General features: G+C 38.6%; 1 protein-coding gene across 5 annotated transcripts in view; it reads left to right on the forward strand.

The window, feature by feature from the left end:
- fmnl3 (formin-like 3) overlaps positions 1-18777 on the forward strand; it is an 81234-nt gene that overhangs the window by 45694 nt on the left and 16763 nt on the right. The gene's annotated exons all lie outside the window — the stretch shown is intronic.

The following is an 18777-nucleotide window of genomic DNA, read 5'->3' on the forward strand; positions in this document are numbered from 1 at the left end:
AAGGACCAGCTGGGCCTTAGTAGCCTCAGCTGTAGTGTTTAGACTCCCCCCCCCCCCCCCCCCAGCTCCGCCCTGTCCCGCCACAGAACACGCTTCCTGAGATTGTTCTTAGTCGGGATTTATGGGATCTGCTCGAGGAAATGTGAGACACAAGGATTTCTGTCACTGTCTTTGTGTGTTGTGTTGTTGTTGTGTTGTGTTGTGTATACATACAGTACTGTATGTGTATACCGTATTTGCATGTAAGATTGTGCATATATAGATCGTGACCTGGAAGGGACAAAAAAAACACAATGACATTTCACATGATGTTGTTTGAAAAGTTATTTTAAAACTTCTTCGTCTTCGTGTCTGGCAATCCTCTATATCACGTCTTTCCAGTGGTTGGCGCAGGCGACTGCAGTGGCATTTGGTTCGGCCAGGTCATCTCCAGTACATTGTGGAGCAGAGCTACATCTCATGATGTGGTCCATTGTTTGTGGTTCACTGCACACGCATGCATCAGAAAATTAAGCAATAAGCCACGAGAGGTCTCAGGTTACCGGGTATTTTAAACTGGCTGGGGGGCGTAGGCAGACCCGACGTGCAGCGGAGGGTATTCTACCCTCCAGCCAGTGTAAAATACCCGGTAAGCTGGGGCCTCGAGTGGCTTATTGCTTTTCTAAAACGGTTACAAACATATAGCAATATTAACCTAATAAAACTATTAAATAAACAAAAGTAGCTACGCTTTGCGCCACCAGAGCGAGCGAGCCAGAGCCACAACACTTCCTTGTTTTGCTCAAGGACTGTCTAAAGAGGACAAGAAGCGAAGACCGTAAGGGCGCCGCCATGTTGCTCACATGGTGCTCCATGGAAGGAAAGAAACATGCGCAGTTGAGACCAAGGAAGCTGAACGAGGAAGTGATGGCTGCATAAAGCCCATTGCGCATGTTTCTTTCCTTCCATGGAGCACCATGTGAGCAACATGGCGGCGCCCTTACGGTCTCCGCGTCCCGTCCTCTTTAGACAGTCCTTGGTTTTGCTCGGCAAGTAGCCTATGTGATGGGAGAATAGCGCTTGATGTATTTACGGGGCTGCCTGGAGCCACACATTCACAGTCATATGAGCCGGGCGGTGCTTAGACGCCCGCACGGCATGTGTTTGTAAAGCAATCAAGCGCTCCCCTTCCCCAGTTCAGCTACAAGGCTGCAGGATGATAGTATGAAGTATTGGGACTACCCGTTTTAGAATGTTCATTCTAAAACGGGTAGTCCCAATACTTGATTCTGATTGGCTGGTTACCGTCACGTGACCGGTGTAAATTCCACCGATAACCCACTCCTTCAATCACTTTATATCATTCGCAGCTGATCTCTAGATCTCTGTAGCTGTACTGGGGAAGGGGAGAGCTTGATTGCCTTGCAAAGCCATGCCGTGCGGGCGTCTAAGCACCGCCCGGCTCTTATGACTGTGAATGTGTGGCTCCAGGCAGCCCCGTAAAGACATCAAGCGCTATTCTCCCGTCACAGCGCACATTGGTACATTTTTAAGTATGATGATGATGATAATATATATTTTTTAAACACTGCAGCCATTGTATGTTATATTCGTAATTTTAACCACTAAGACAAACCTGTTGTGTTGCAACACGTTGTGAGCTGCTTGTAGATAAGCTATTTTCTGTGAACCGTTTGCTTATTTTGGCCAAATGTTTGCCTCTTATGACATGCCCAGAATAGGGATGGGATAGGTTTATATCTATATTTGGGGTTTCTGTGTTGGTGGCATAGTTTCAGTTTGAGCTTACCGGGCACAGCTTCCGTTTTGTGATGACAGGTCTGCACGTAGCAGTATGAGCTGGTATGAGGAGACAGACAATGGTCAATGACGTGACGCAATTTTGTTATTTGTACATATGGTTTACTTACATTTACATGGGAAACAGTTGTGAATATACAACATTCACAAATATTATACAATATTGTATAATATTGTATTGTATACTTGCCATAACTCAACATTGATTTAACAACTTTTGCTATCTGGGGTGATTCTCACTTCAAAACTCACACTGGGAAGTCTCTTAATTGGTTCAAAAAGGGATACACAATACACATACATACATGTATGTTTTTTTCCCAGAGCATATATCTGTTTGAAAATAGCCCATAGTTGTACAGTGGTAAGATACATGCCTTGCAAAGCAGGGATTTTGAGTTCAAAACTCACACTGCAAAGTCTCTTGTTTTTTTCCACAAGTTGTACCTGGCTCTAGTCTTTCAATGAAGAGTATAAACCACAGTGGTATAGTGGTAAATTGGTACATAGTTTTGTGAGTTCAAAACTCAGACTAAATAGTGTCTTGGTTTAAAAAAGGAAGTTTTTTTCTTCTTTAAAAAAAAAAGTTTGTGCCAGGGTCTAAACTTTCATTGAAGAGTACACCTCTAACATGAATCATGTTGGTACAGAGGTAGGATATATGCTTTGCAAACCAGAGATTGTGAGTTCAAGAACACCTTTTGGCAAATTTCTACAAGTCTCTACAAGGTGACATGTTTAGTTCTCACTTGTTTCTTCCATGTGCCACCATGGCTCAAGCAATAATTTCAGGGCTTTATAAACACAAGGTTCCAGGTTCAAAACTCAACAAACAACAATAAACTCAAGCTCCTTTTTCCCAAGTGTACCTGGCTCTAGTCTTTCAATGAAGAGCATGCAATAGCTGAGTATAAACGACTGTGGTATAGTGCTAACTTGGTACATTCCTTACAAAGCAGAGTTTGTGAGTTCAAAAGCTCTCAGACAAAATAGTATCTTGGTTTAAAAGAAAGGATTTTTTTTTAAGCTTGTGCCTGGCTCTAATCTTTCACTGAAGAGCACACCATGGTTACAGCATCAATCATGTTGGTACAGAGGTAGGATATATGCTTTGCAAACCAGAGATTGTGAGTTCAAGAACACCTTTTGGCAAATTTCTACAAGGTGACATGTTTAGTTCTCACTTGCTTCTTCCATGTGCCACCATGGCTCAAGCAATAAGGTCTGGGGTTTATAAACCAAAGGTTCCAGGTTCAAAACTCAACAAACAACTCAAACAACAAACTGGTGTGATTAAACAAAATGCCTCAATAAAAACTCAATTAAAGGGTGATTCAAGACTAATAAAATGGTCACAAAATATAAAAGAAATGGTTAATTTTAAAAATATGTAAAGCTCCTCCTCTAGAGGTTAGCTGCCTCCATGATCCTCCCACTCCTGCTGGAGCTAAACATGGGTCAGAGGCAGGAAAAAAAAATACTTTGCTTAATATGTAAATTTCTTCAGCTCCCCCCTCTCCTACTAGAGCCATATAAAAGAGAGCATCCATGCTCCTTGCCATACAAAGACAGAACATAAAGATTAACCACAACCAACATTCAAACCCACAAGCTTTTGACTTGTGGAGCATCTACTGTACACTCACCCCCAGACTTTTCACACTGTTGAAATGTTGGAGACTATGGCCCTCATTTATCAATCGAGTGTAAAATCTGCCACAGATTTGAGTGCAGGTTTCGTAGTACACCTACGTCGCCACGGCTGTTGCCTGTTCTGACTGTGAAATCCTATGGGTAGTACAGCAGATAATAGGAACGATCTTTCACTTGGTGATACAAGCGTGAAATTTGGCATGAACATGCCTCTGGGTCACCTCTTTAACTTTTTTAACCGAGCCAACGAAAAATCCAATATGGCGGTCATTTTTCAAGATGGCTGCCAAATAAAAAAGGCCTTTTGTGGCGGTTCTGGACAACCATGGGTGCGGCCGACTCGAGACCGGGCACTGCACTCCCTGTGGGTGTGTGGAACGTGTGTGTCGAATTTGAAGTCGGTGGGGCGAACGGTTCTCGGGTTACGTGGATTACAGATGTACACACGCACACAAAATTCGTGCAATATAGCAGATCATTGGAACGGTTGTTCGCTTGGTGATACAAGCGTGACATTTGTCATGAACCTTCCTTTGGGTCAGCTCTTTAACTTTTTTAACCGAGCCATCCAAGAATCCAATATGGCGGTGCTATTTCAAGATGGCCGCCACATCTAATTGTTAGCCTATGTCTACATTTCTTACAAATTTTAGGAAAAAATTCACCATTATAGATAGATAGATAGATAGTTTTTTATTTTATTTTTTATTTTATTTTATTTTCATTTTTTGTGGCTCGGTTAAAAAAAGTTAAAGAGGTGACCCAGAGGCATGTTCATGCCAAATTTCACGCTTGTATCACCAAGCGAACAACCGTTCCAATGATCTGCTATATTGCACGAATTTTGTGTGCGTGTGTACATCTGTAATCCACGTAACCCGAGAACCGTTCGCCCCACCGACTTCAAATTCGACACACACGTTCCACACACCCACAGGGAGTGCATTGCCCGGTCTCGAGTCGGCCGCACCCATGGTTGTCCAGAACCGCCACAAAAGGCCTTTTTTATTTTGCGGCCATCTTGAAAAATGGCCGCCATATTGGATTTTTCGCTGGCTCGGTTAAAAAAGTTAAGAGGTGACCCAGAGGCATGTTCATGCCAAATTTCACGCTTGTATCACCAAGTGAAAGGTTCTCTCACAATATGGCTGTTAGCCGCTGTACTAGGGTGGAGATTCCAGAACTGCAATCAGAGGTCACTGACATGTCACAGCAATCAGAAATGACCAGTCACAGCTTGGTAAAAGCACTAGTGTCAGCCTGCAGTAGTGAGGTGAATGGTGTGGAGCACACACATGAGCTGCTGCAGTTTTGCGGTGTGTGTGTGTGTGTGTGTATGTGTGCGCACGCGTGCGTGCCGCCGGCCTGCGTGAAGTTGATGATGACGAGCAAACCCACTTAGAATGATTTTATTCCTGATCTTCAACAACACTACTCTGGACAACATACAGCTCTCCTTGTCCTGCCAGGATTGTCCTCTGCAGCCAGCCAACACACACAGACACACACACTTGCCCCTCTGAATTGACTTATTTGACTGAAGTAAGCACTGACAGCCAGGATTGGAGAATGAAGGAACCCTCTGGCATCTTAGAAGTGCAAAATGACTATACTTTTTTTCAGGCCTGGTATGGCTGACTTTAAGGGATTATCTGTTTGCTTTATTGAAAGTGCCAGTCCAACATTGAAAGATAGAAGATAAATATATGTTTAGCTTAGGGTTAAAAATTCCTAAAGAACATTTTCAATGTCCATCTAAATTCTAAAAGGTCAAATATAACATCCTCACGCACAACATCCATGCCAGTGTGGCTCAATAGATACATCCAGGATTAATGAACCATAGGTTGCAGGTTCAAAGCTCCCATTAGGAGTACATAAATTTAGGGTTAAAAATTCCTAAAGAACATTTTCAATGTCCATCTAAATTCTAAAAGGTCAAATATAACATCCTCACGCACAACATCCATGCCAGTGTGGCTTAATAGATACATCCAGGATTAATGAACCATAGGTTGCAGGTTCAAAACTCCCATTAGGAGTACATAAATTTAGGGTTAAAAATTCCTAAAGAACATTTTCAATGTCCATCTAAATTCTAAAAGGTCAAATATAACATCCTCACGCACAACATCCATGCCAGTGTGGCTCAATAGATACATCCAGGATTAATGAACCATAGGTTGCAGGTTCAAAGCTCCCATTAGTAGTACATAAATTTAGGGTTAAAAATTCCTAAAGAACATTTTCAATGTCCATCTAAATTCTAAAAGGTCAAATATAACATCCTCACGCACAACATCCATGCCAGTGTGGCTCAATAGATACATCCAGGATTAATGAACCATAGGTTGCAGGTTCAAAGCTCCCATTAGGAGTACATAAATTTAGGGTTAAAAATTCCTAAAGAACATTTTCAATGTCCATCTAAATTCTAAAAGGTCAAATATAACATCCTCACGCACAACATCCATGCCAGTGTGGCTCAATAGATACATCCAGGATTAATGAACCATAGGTTGCAGGTTCAAAGCTCCCATTAGGAGTACATAAATTTAGGGTTAAAAATTCCTAAAGAACATTTTCAATGTCCATCTAAATTCTAAAAGGTCAAATATAACATCCTCACGCACAACATCCATGCCAGTGTGGCTCAATAGATACATCCAGGATTAATGAACCATAGGTTGCAGGTTCAAAGCTCCCATTAGGAGTACATAAATTTAGGGTTAAAAATTCCTAAAGAACATTTTCAATGTCCATCTAAATTCTAAAAGGTCAAATATAACATCCTCACACACAACATCCATGCCAGTGTGGCTCAATAGATACATCCAGGATTAATGAACCATAGGTTGCAGGTTCAAAGCTCCCATTAGGAGTACATAAATTTAGGGTTAAAAATTCCTAAAGAACATTTTCAATGTCCATCTAAATTCTAAAAGGTCAAATATAACATCCTCACGCACAACATCCATGCCAGTGTGGCTCAATAGATAAATCAGGGATTAATAGACCATAGGTCACAGGTTCAAAGCTCACTCAAACCAAAATAAAAAAACCTCAAAAATCTCAAAAGTGTCTCAAATCAGCCAATAAAAAAACTAAAACACTGAGGCTTTTCACACTAATAAAAAGTTGGATGTCATATTTGAGGTTCAAGAGAGTGGTGGCAGGTCAAAAATGAAAATCCACATCAAACACCTCTGCAACCAAGAGTATGCAAGGTTTTGTTTTAGTTTGTCACTTTTTTTTAAACCGTTTTTAAATAATTAGTGCCTGTAACATTTTTTTAAATACTTTTTGTAACAGTGTGGCATAATCACACCTAGACCTCATGAAAATATGCCCTCCGAAACCATGAACTATAGTATGTCGTTTTTTCATGTTTTTTCAAATCCACCAAAATCACGAAAAATGACATGCTATAGTATGCCGTCCGAAACCAAATATGAGAAATGTATAACTTTGGCATGCTACTAGTCCTACATACTTACACCTAGAAACCCCATTCAAACCTATTTAGGTTCATCTTACGGTGAAAAGGAATCTTTGAAATGTTTCATAGTTTTAGAAATATAGTGCTTTCAAATTTGAGAAATTTATAATGGCAGATAGCACATCAAAAAAGCACTTTCACCTAGAAACTCCATTCACACTTTTTATAATTCAGCTTACTGTGGAGACACATGCTGGAACTTTTTACATTGAAATGTTTTGTAGTTTCTGAGTTATTTCACTTAAACACCCAATGCATTCTCTATGGCAATAGCACAAACTTTGGCATGCTACTAGTCCTACATACTTAAAACTACCAACCCCATTCTAGCCTACTTAGGTTAATCTTACGGTGGACATGTTTGCCTGAAAAGGAATCTTTGAAATGTTTCATAGTTTTAGAAATATAGTGCTTTCAAATTTGAGACTTTTAACATGGGGCTCAATGGCAGATTTTGGCACGTCAAAAAATCACTTTCACCTAGAAACTCCATTCACACTTTCTATTATTCAGCTTACTGTGGAGACACATGCTGGAACGTTTTACTTTGAAATGTTTTATAGTTTCTGAGTTATTTAACTTAAACGCCCAATGCATTCTCTATGGCAATAGCACAAACTTTGGCATGCTACTAGTCCTACATACTTAAACCTACCAACCCCATTCTAGCCTACTTAGGTTCATCTTACGGTGGACATGTTTGCCTGAAAAGGAATCTTTGAAAGGTGTCATAGTTTTAGAAATATAGTGCTTTCAAATTTGAGACTTTTAACATGGGGCTCAATGGCAGATTTTGGCACGTCAAAAAATCACTTTCACCTAGAAACTCCATTCACACATTTTATTATTCAGCTTACTGTGGAGACACATGCTGGAACGTTTTACTTTGAAATGTTTTGTAGTTTCTGAGTTATTTAACTTAAACGCCCAATGCATTCTCTATGGCAATAGCACAAACTTTGGCATGCTACTAGTCCTACATACTTAAACCTACCAACCCCATTCTAGCCTACTTAGGTTCATCTTGCGGTGGACATGTTTGCCTGAAAAGGAATCTTTGAAAGGTGTCATAGTTTTAGAAATATAGTGCTTTCAAATTTGAGACTTTTAACATGGGGCTCAATGGCAGATTTTGGCACGTCAAAAAATCACTTTCACCTAGAAACTCCATTCACACTTTTTATTATTCAGCTTACTGTGGAGACACATGCTGGAACGTTTTACTTTGAAATGTTTTGTAATTTCTGAGTTATTTAACTTAAACGCCCAATGCATTCTCTATGGCAATAGCACAAACTTTGGCATGCTACTAGTCCTACATACTTAAACCTACCAACCCCATTCTAGCCTACTTAGGTTCATCTTGCGGTGCACAAGTTTGCCTGAAAAGGAATCTTTGAAATGTTTCATAGTTTTAGAAATATAGTGCTTTCAAATTTGAGACTTTTAACATGGGGCTCAATGGCAGATTTTGGCACGTCAAAAAATCACTTTCACCTAGAAACTCCATTCACACTTTTTATTATTCAGCTTACTGTGGAGACACATGCTGGAACGTTTTACTTTGAAATGTTTTGTAGTTTCTGAGTTATTTAACTTAAACGCCCAATGCATTCTCTATGGCAATAGCACAAACTTTGGCATGCTACTAGTCCTACATACTTAAACCTACCAACCCCATTCTAGCCTACTTAGGTTCATCTTGCGGTGGACATGTTTGCCTGAAAAGGAATCTTTGAAAGGTGTCATAGTTTTAGAAATATAGTGCTTTCAAATTTGAGACTTTTAACATGGGGCTCAATGGCAGATTTTGGCACGTCAAAAAATCACTTTCACCTAGAAACTCCATTCACACTTTTTATTATTCAGCTTACTGTGGAGACACATGCTGGAACGTTTTACTTTGAAATGTTTTGTAGTTTCTGAGTTATTTAACTTAAACGCCCAATGCATTCTCTATGGCCATAGCACAAACTTTGGCATGCTACTAGTCCTACATACTTAAACCTACCAACCCCATTCTAGCCTACTTAGGTTCATCTTGCGGTGCACAAGTTTGCCTGAAAAGGAATCTTTGAAATGTTTCATAGTTTTAGAAATATAGTGCTTTCAAATTTGAGACTTTTAACATGGGGCTCAATGGCAGATTTTGGCACGTCAAAAAATCACTTTCACCTAGAAACTCCATTCACACTTTTTATTATTCAGCTTACTGTGGAGACACATGCTGGAACGTTTTACTTTGAAATGTTTTGTAGTTTCTGAGTTATTTAACTTAAACGCCCAATGCATTCTCTATGGCAATAGCACAAACTTTGGCATGCTACTAGTCCTACATACTTAAACCTACCAACCCCATTCTAGCCTACTTAGGTTCATCTTACGGTGGACATGTTTGCCTGAAAAGGAATCTTTGAAAGGTGTCATAGTTTTAGAAATATAGTGCTTTCAAATTTGAGACTTTTAACATGGGGCTCAATGGCAGATTTTGGCACGTCAAAAAATCACTTTCACCTAGAAACTCCATTCAAACTTTTTATTATTCAGCTTACTGTGGAGACACATGCTGGAACGTTTTACTTTGAAATGTTTTGTAGTTTCTGAGTTATTTAACTTAAACGCCCAATGCATTCTCTATGGCAATAGCACAAACTTTGGCATGCTACTAGTCCTACATACTTAAACCTACCAACCCCATTCTAGCCTACTTAGGTTCATCTTGCGGTGGACATGTTTGCCTGAAAAGGAATCTTTGAAAGGTGTCATAGTTTTAGAAATATAGTGCTTTCAAATTTGAGACTTTTAACATGGGGCTCAATGGCAGATTTTGGCACGTCAAAAAATCACTTTCACCTAGAAACTCCATTCACACTTTTTATTATTCAGCTTACTGTGGAGACACATGCTGGAACGTTTTACTTTGAAATGTTTTGTAGTTTCTGAGTTATTTAACTTAAACGCCCAATGCATTCTCTATGGCCATAGCACAAACTTTGGCATGCTACTAGTCCTACATACTTAAACCTACCAACCCCATTCTAGCCTACTTAGGTTCATCTTGCGGTGCACAAGTTTGCCTGAAAAGGAATCTTTGAAATGTTTCATAGTTTTAGAAATATAGTGCTTTCAAATTTGAGACTTTTAACATGGGGCTCAATGGCAGATTTTGGCACGTCAAAAAATCACTTTCACCTAGAAACTCCATTCACACTTTTTATTATTCAGCTTACTGTGGAGACACATGCTGGAACGTTTTACTTTGAAATGTTTTGTAGTTTCTGAGTTATTTAACTTAAACGCCCAATGCATTCTCTATGGCAATAGCACAAACTTTGGCATGCTACTAGTCCTACATACTTAAACCTACCAACCCCATTCTAGCCTACTTAGGTTCATCTTACGGTGGACATGTTTGCCTGAAAAGGAATCTTTGAAAGGTGTCATAGTTTTAGAAATATAGTGCTTTCAAATTTGAGACTTTTAACATGGGGCTCAATGGCAGATTTTGGCACGTCAAAAAATCACTTTCACCTAGAAACTCCATTCAAACTTTTTATTATTCAGCTTACTGTGGAGACACATGCTGGAACGTTTTACTTTGAAATGTTTTGTAGTTTCTGAGTTATTTAACCTAAACGCCCAATGCATTCTCTATGGCAATAGCACAAACTTTGGCATGCTACTAGTCCTACATACTTAAACCTACCAACCCCATTCTAGCCTACTTAGGTTAATCTTACGGTGGACATGTTTGCCTGAAAAGGAATCTTTGAAAGGTGTCATAGTTTTAGAAATATAGTGCTTTCAAATTTGAGACTTTTAACATGGGGCTCAATGGCAGATTTTGGCACGTCAAAAAATCACTTTCACCTAGAAACTCCATTCACACTTTCTATTATTCAGCTTACTGTGGAGACACATGCTGGAACGTTTTACTTTGAAATGTTTTGTAGTTTCTGAGTTATTTAACTTAAACGCCCAATGCATTCTCTATGGCAATAGCACAAACTTTGGCATGCTACTAGTCCTACATACTTAAACCTACCAACCCCATTCTAGCCTACTTAGGTTCATCTTGCGGTGCACAAGTTTGCCTGAAAAGGAATCTTTGAAATGTTTCATAGTTTTAGAAATATAGTGCTTTCAAATTTGAGACTTTTAACATGGGGCTCAATGGCAGATTTTGGCACGTCAAAAAATCACTTTCACCTAGAAACTCCATTCACACTTTTTATTATTCAGCTTACTGTGGAGACACATGCTGGAACGTTTTACTTTGAAATGTTTTGTAGTTTCGGAGTTATTTAACTTAAACGCCCAATGCATTCTCTATGGCAATAGCACAAACTTTGGCATGCTACTAGTCCTACATACTTAAACCTACCAACCCCATTCTAGCCTACTTAGGTTAATCTTACGTTGGACATGTTTGCCTGAAAAGGAATCTTTGAAAGGTGTCATAGTTTTAGAAATATAGTGCTTTCAAATTTGAGACTTTTAACATGGGGCTCAATGGCAGATTTTGGCACGTCAAAAAATCACTTTCACCTAGAAACTCCATTCACACTTTCTATTATTCAGCTTACTGTGGAGACACATGCTGGAACGTTTTACTTTGAAATGTTTTATAGTTTCTGAGTTATTTAACTTAAACGCCCAATGCATTCTCTATGGCAATAGCACAAACTTTGGCATGCTACTAGTCCTACATACTTAAACCTACCAACCCCATTCTAGCCTACTTAGGTTCATCTTACGGTGGACATGTTTGCCTGAAAAGGAATCTTTGAAAGGTGTCATAGTTTTAGAAATATAGTGCTTTCAAATTTGAGACTTTAACATGGGGCTCAATGGCAGATTTTGGCACATCAAAAAATCACTTTCACCTAGAAACTCCATTCACACATTTTATTATTCAGCTTACTGTGGAGACACATGCTGGAACGTTTTACTTTGAAATGTTTTGTAGTTTCTGAGTTATTTAACTTAAACGCCCAATGCATTCTCTATGGCAATAGCACAAACTTTGGCATGCTACTAGTCCTACATACTTAAACCTACCAACCCCATTCTAGCCTACTTAGGTTCATCTTGCGGTGGACATGTTTGCCTGAAAAGGAATCTTTGAAAGGTGTCATAGTTTTAGAAATATAGTGCTTTCAAATTTGAGACTTTTAACATGGGGCTCAATGGCAGATTTTGGCACGTCAAAAAATCACTTTCACCTAGAAACTCCATTCACACTTTTTATTATTCAGCTTACTGTGGAGACACATGCTGGAACGTTTTACTTTGAAATGTTTTGTAATTTCTGAGTTATTTAATTTAAACGCCCAATGCATTCTCTATGGCAATAGCACAAACTTTGGCATGCTACTAGTCCTACATACTTAAACCTACCAACCCCATTCTAGCCTACTTAGGTTCATCTTGCGGTGCACAAGTTTGCCTGAAAAGGAATCTTTGAAATGTTTCATAGTTTTAGAAATATAGTGCTTTCAAATTTGAGACTTTTAACATGGGGCTCAATGGCAGATTTTGGCACGTCAAAAAATCACTTTCACCTAGAAACTCCATTCACACTTTTTATTATTCAGCTTACTGTGGAGACACATGCTGGAACGTTTTACTTTGAAATGTTTTGTAGTTTCTGAGTTATTTAACTTAAACGCCCAATGCATTCTCTATGGCAATAGCACAAACTTTGGCATGCTACTAGTCCTACATACTTAAACCTACCAACCCCATTCTAGCCTACTTAGGTTCATCTTACGGTGGACATGTTTGCCTGAAAAGGAATCTTTGAAAGGTGTCATAGTTTTAGAAATATAGTGCTTTCAAATTTGAGACTTTTAACATGGGGCTCAATGGCAGATTTTGGCACGTCAAAAAATCACTTTCACCTAGAAACTCCATTCACACATTTTATTATTCAGCTTACTGTGGAGACACATGCTGGAACGTTTTACTTTGAAATGTTTTGTAGTTTCTGAGTTATTTAACTTAAACGCCCAATGCATTCTCTATGGCAATAGCACAAACTTTGGCATGCTACTAGTCCTACATACTTAAACCTACCAACCCCATTCTAGCCTACTTAGGTTCATCTTGCGGTGGACATGTTTGCCTGAAAAGGAATCTTTGAAAGGTGTCATAGTTTTAGAAATATAGTGCTTTCAAATTTGAGACTTTTAACATGGGGCTCAATGGCAGATTTTGGCACGTCAAAAAATCACTTTCACCTAGAAACTCCATTCACACATTTTATTATTCAGCTTACTGTGGAGACACATGCTGGAACGTTTTACTTTGAAATGTTTTGTAGTTTCTGAGTTATTTAACTTAAACGCCCAATGCATTCTCTATGGCAATAGCACAAACTTTGGCATGCTACTAGTCCTACATACTTAAACCTACCAACCCCATTCTAGCCTACTTAGGTTCATCTTGCGGTGGACATGTTTGCCTGAAAAGGAATCTTTGAAAGGTGTCATAGTTTTAGAAATATAGTGCTTTCAAATTTGAGACTTTTAACATGGGGCTCAATGGCAGATTTTGGCACGTCAAAAAATCACTTTCACCTAGAAACTCCATTCACACTTTTTATTATTCAGCTTACTGTGGAGACACATGCTGGAACGTTTTACTTTGAAATGTTTTGTAATTTCTGAGTTATTTAATTTAAACGCCCAATGCATTCTCTATGGCAATAGCACAAACTTTGGCATGCTACTAGTCCTACATACTTAAACCTACCAACCCCATTCTAGCCTACTTAGGTTCATCTTGCGGTGCACAAGTTTGCCTGAAAAGGAATCTTTGAAATGTTTCATAGTTTTAGAAATATAGTGCTTTCAAATTTGAGACTTTTAACATGGGGCTCAATGGCAGATTTTGGCACGTCAAAAAATCACTTTCACCTAGAAACTCCATTCACACTTTTTATTATTCAGCTTACTGTGGAGACACATGCTGGAACGTTTTACTTTGAAATGTTTTGTAGTTTCTGAGTTATTTAACTTAAACGCCCAATGCATTCTCTATGGCAATAGCACAAACTTTGGCATGCTACTAGTCCTACATACTTAAACCTACCAACCCCATTCTAGCCTACTTAGGTTCATCTTACGGTGGACATGTTTGCCTGAAAAGGAATCTTTGAAAGGTGTCATAGTTTTAGAAATATAGTGCTTTCAAATTTGAGACTTTTAACATGGGGCTCAATGGCAGATTTTGGCACGTCAAAAAATCACTTTCACCTAGAAACTCCATTCACACATTTTATTATTCAGCTTACTGTGGAGACACATGCTGGAACGTTTTACTTTGAAATGTTTTGTAGTTTCTGAGTTATTTAACTTAAACGCCCAATGCATTCTCTATGGCAATAGCACAAACTTTGGCATGCTACTAGTCCTACATACTTAAACCTACCAACCCCATTCTAGCCTACTTAGGTTCATCTTGCGGTGGACATGTTTGCCTGAAAAGGAATCTTTGAAAGGTGTCATAGTTTTAGAAATATAGTGCTTTCAAATTTGAGACTTTTAACATGGGGCTCAATGGCAGATTTTGGCACGTCAAAAAATCACTTTCACCTAGAAACTCCATTCACACTTTTTATTATTCAGCTTACTGTGGAGACACATGCTGGAACGTTTTACTTTGAAATGTTTTGTAGTTTCTGAGTTATTTAACTTAAACGCCCAATGCATTCTCTATGGCAATAGCACAAACTTTGGCATGCTACTAGTCCTACATACTTAAACCTACCAACCCCATTCTAGCCTACTTAGGTTCATCTTCGGGTGCACAAGTTTGCCTGAAAAGGAATCTTTGAAATGTTTCATAGTTTTAGAAATATAGTGCTTTCAAATTTGAGACTTTTAACATGGGGCTCAATGGCAGATTTTGGCACGTCAAAAAATCACTTTCACCTAGAAACTCCATTCACACATTTTATTATTCAGCTTACTGTGGAGACACATGCTGGAACGTTTTACTTTGAAATGTTTTGTAGTTTCTGAGTTATTTAACTTAAACGCCCAATGCATTCTCTATGGCAATAGCACAAACTTTGGCATGCTACTAGTCCTACATACTTAAACCTACCAACCCCATTCTAGCCTACTTAGGTTCATCTTGCGGTGGACATGTTTGCCTGAAAAGGAATCTTTGAAAGGTGTCATAGTTTTAGAAATATAGTGCTTTCAAATTTGAGACTTTTAACATGGGGCTCAATGGCAGATTTTGGCACGTCAAAAAATCACTTTCACCTAGAAACTCCATTCACACTTTTTATTATTCAGCTTACTGTGGAGACACATGCTGGAACGTTTTACTTTGAAATGTTTTGTAGTTTCTGAGTTATTTAACTTAAACGCCCAATGCATTCTCTATGGCAATAGCACAAACTTTGGCATGCTACTAGTCCTACATACTTAAACCTACCAACCCCATTCTAGCCTACTTAGGTTCATCTTGCGGTGCACAAGTTTGCCTGAAAAGGAATCTTTGAAATGTTTCATAGTTTTAGAAATATAGTGCTTTCAAATTTGAGACTTTTAACATGGGGCTCAATGGCAGATTTTGGCACGTCAAAAAATCACTTTCACCTAGAAACTCCATTCACACATTTTATTATTCAGCTTACTGTGGAGACACATGCTGGAACGTTTTACTTTGAAATGTTTTGTAGTTTCTGAGTTATTTAACTTAAACGCCCAATGCATTCTCTATGGCAATAGCACAAACTTTGGCATGCTACTAGTCCTACATACTTAAACCTACCAACCCCATTCTAGCCTACTTAGGTTCATCTTGCGGTGGACATGTTTGCCTGAAAAGGAATCTTTGAAAGGTGTCATAGTTTTAGAAATATAGTGCTTTCAAATTTGAGACTTTTAACATGGGGCTCAATGGCAGATTTTGGCACGTCAAAAAATCACTTTCACCTAGAAACTCCATTCACACTTTTTATTATTCAGCTTACTGTGGAGACACATGCTGGAACGTTTTACTTTGAAATGTTTTGTAATTTCTGAGTTATTTAATTTAAACGCCCAATGCATTCTCTATGGCAATAGCACAAACTTTGGCATGCTACTAGTCCTACATACTTAAACCTACCAACCCCATTCTAGCCTACTTAGGTTCATCTTGCGGTGCACAAGTTTGCCTGAAAAGGAATCTTTGAAATGTTTCATAGTTTTAGAAATATAGTGCTTTCAAATTTGAGACTTTTAACATGGGGCTCAATGGCAGATTTTGGCACGTCAAAAAATCACTTTCACCTAGAAACTCCATTCACACTTTTTATTATTCAGCTTACTGTGGAGACACATGCTGGAACGTTTTACTTTGAAATGTTTTGTAGTTTCTGAGTTATTTAACTTAAACGCCCAATGCATTCTCTATGGCAATAGCACAAACTTTGGCATGCTACTAGTCCTACATACTTAAACCTACCAACCCCATTCTAGCCTACTTAGGTTCATCTTACGGTGGACATGTTTGCCTGAAAAGGAATCTTTGAAAGGTGTCATAGTTTTAGAAATATAGTGCTTTCAAATTTGAGACTTTTAACATGGGGCTCAATGGCAGATTTTGGCACGTCAAAAAATCACTTTCACCTAGAAACTCCATTCACACATTTTATTATTCAGCTTACTGTGGAGACACATGCTGGAACGTTTTACTTTGAAATGTTTTGTAGTTTCTGAGTTATTTAACTTAAACGCCCAATGCATTCTCTATGGCAATAGCACAAACTTTGGCATGCTACTAGTCCTACATACTTAAACCTACCAACCCCATTCTAGCCTACTTAGGTTCATCTTGCGGTGGACATGTTTGCCTGAAAAGGAATCTTTGAAAGGTGTCATAGTTTTAGAAATATAGTGCTTTCAAATTTGAGACTTTTAACATGGGGCTCAATGGCAGATTTTGGCACGTCAAAAAATCACTTTCACCTAGAAACTCCATTCACACTTTTTATTATTCAGCTTACTGTGGAGACACATGCTGGAACGTTTTACTTTGAAATGTTTTGTAGTTTCTGAGTTATTTAACTTAAACGCCCAATGCATTCTCTATGGCAATAGCACAAACTTTGGCATGCTACTAGTCCTACATACTTAAACCTACCAACCCCATTCTAGCCTACTTAGGTTCATCTTCGGGTGCACAAGTTTGCCTGAAAAGGAATCTTTGAAATGTTTCATAGTTTTAGAAATATAGTGCTTTCAAATTTGAGACTTTTAACATGGGGCTCAATGGCAGATTTTGGCACGTCAAAAAATCACTTTCACCTAGAAACTCCATTCACACATTTTATTATTCAGCTTACTGTGGAGACACATGCTGGAACGTTTTACTTTGAAATGTTTTGTAGTTTCTGAGTTATTTAACTTAAACGCCCAATGCATTCTCTATGGCAATAGCACAAACTTTGGCATGCTACTAGTCCTACATACTTAAACCTACCAACCCCATTCTAGCCTACTTAGGTTCATCTTGCGGTGGACATGTTTGCCTGAAAAGGAATCTTTGAAAGGTGTCATAGTTTTAGAAATATAGTGCTTTCAAATTTGAGACTTTTAACATGGGGCTCAATGGCAGATTTTGGCACGTCAAAAAATCACTTTCACCTAGAAACTCCATTCACACTTTTTATTATTCAGCTTACTGTGGAGACACATGCTGGAACGTTTTACTTTGAAATGTTTTGTAATTTCTGAGTTATTTAACTTAAACGCCCAATGCATTCTCTATGGCAATAGCACAAACTTTGGCATGCTACTAGTCCTACATACTTAAACCTACCAACCCCATTCTAGCCTACTTAGGTTCATCTTGCGGTGCACAAGTTTGCCTGAAAAGGAATCTTTGAAATGTTTCATAGTTTTAGAAATATAGTGCTTTCAAATTTGAGACTTTTAACATGGGGCTCAATGGCAGATTTTGGCACGTCAAAAAATCACTTTCACCTAGAAACTCCATTCACACTTTTTATTATTCAGCTTACTGTGGAGACACATGCTGGAACGTTTTACTTTGAAATGTTTTGTAGTTTCTGAGTTATTTAACTTAAACGCCCAATGCATTCTCTATGGCAATAGCACAAACTTTGGCATGCTACTAGTCCTACATACTTAAACCTACCAACCCCATTCTAGCCTACTTAGGTTCATCTTGCGGTGGACATGTTTGCCTGAAAAGGAATCTTTGAAAGGTGTCATAGTTTTAGAAATATAGTGCTTTCAAATTTGAGACTTTTAACATGGGGCTCAATGGCAGATTTTGGCACGTCAAAAAATCACTTTCACCTAGAAACTCCATTCACACTTTTTATTATTCAGCTTACTGTGGAGACACATGCTGGAACGTTTTACTTTGAAATGTTTTGTAGTTTCTGAGTTATTTAACTTAAACGCCCAATGCATTCTCTATGGCCATAGCACAAACTTTGGCATGCTACTAGTCCTACATACTTAAACCTACCAACCCCATTCTAGCCTACTTAGGTTCATCTTGCGGTGCACAAGTTTGCCTGAAAAGGAATCTTTGAAATGTTTCATAGTTTTAGAAATATAGTGCTTTCAAATTTGAGACTTTTAACATGGGGCTCAATGGCAGATTTTGGCACGTCAAAAAATCACTTTCACCTAGAAACTCCATTCACACTTTTTATTATTCAGCTTACTGTGGAGACACATGCTGGAACGTTTTACTTTGAAATGTTTTGTAGTTTCTGAGTTATTTAACTTAAACGCCCAATGCATTCTCTATGGCAATAGCACAAACTTTGGCATGCTACTAGTCCT

The sequence above is a fragment of the Protomyctophum parallelum genome, assembly GCF_964188405.1.
Source record: "Protomyctophum parallelum genome assembly, chromosome: 7".
Lineage (NCBI taxonomy): Eukaryota > Metazoa > Chordata > Actinopteri > Myctophiformes > Myctophidae > Protomyctophum > Protomyctophum parallelum.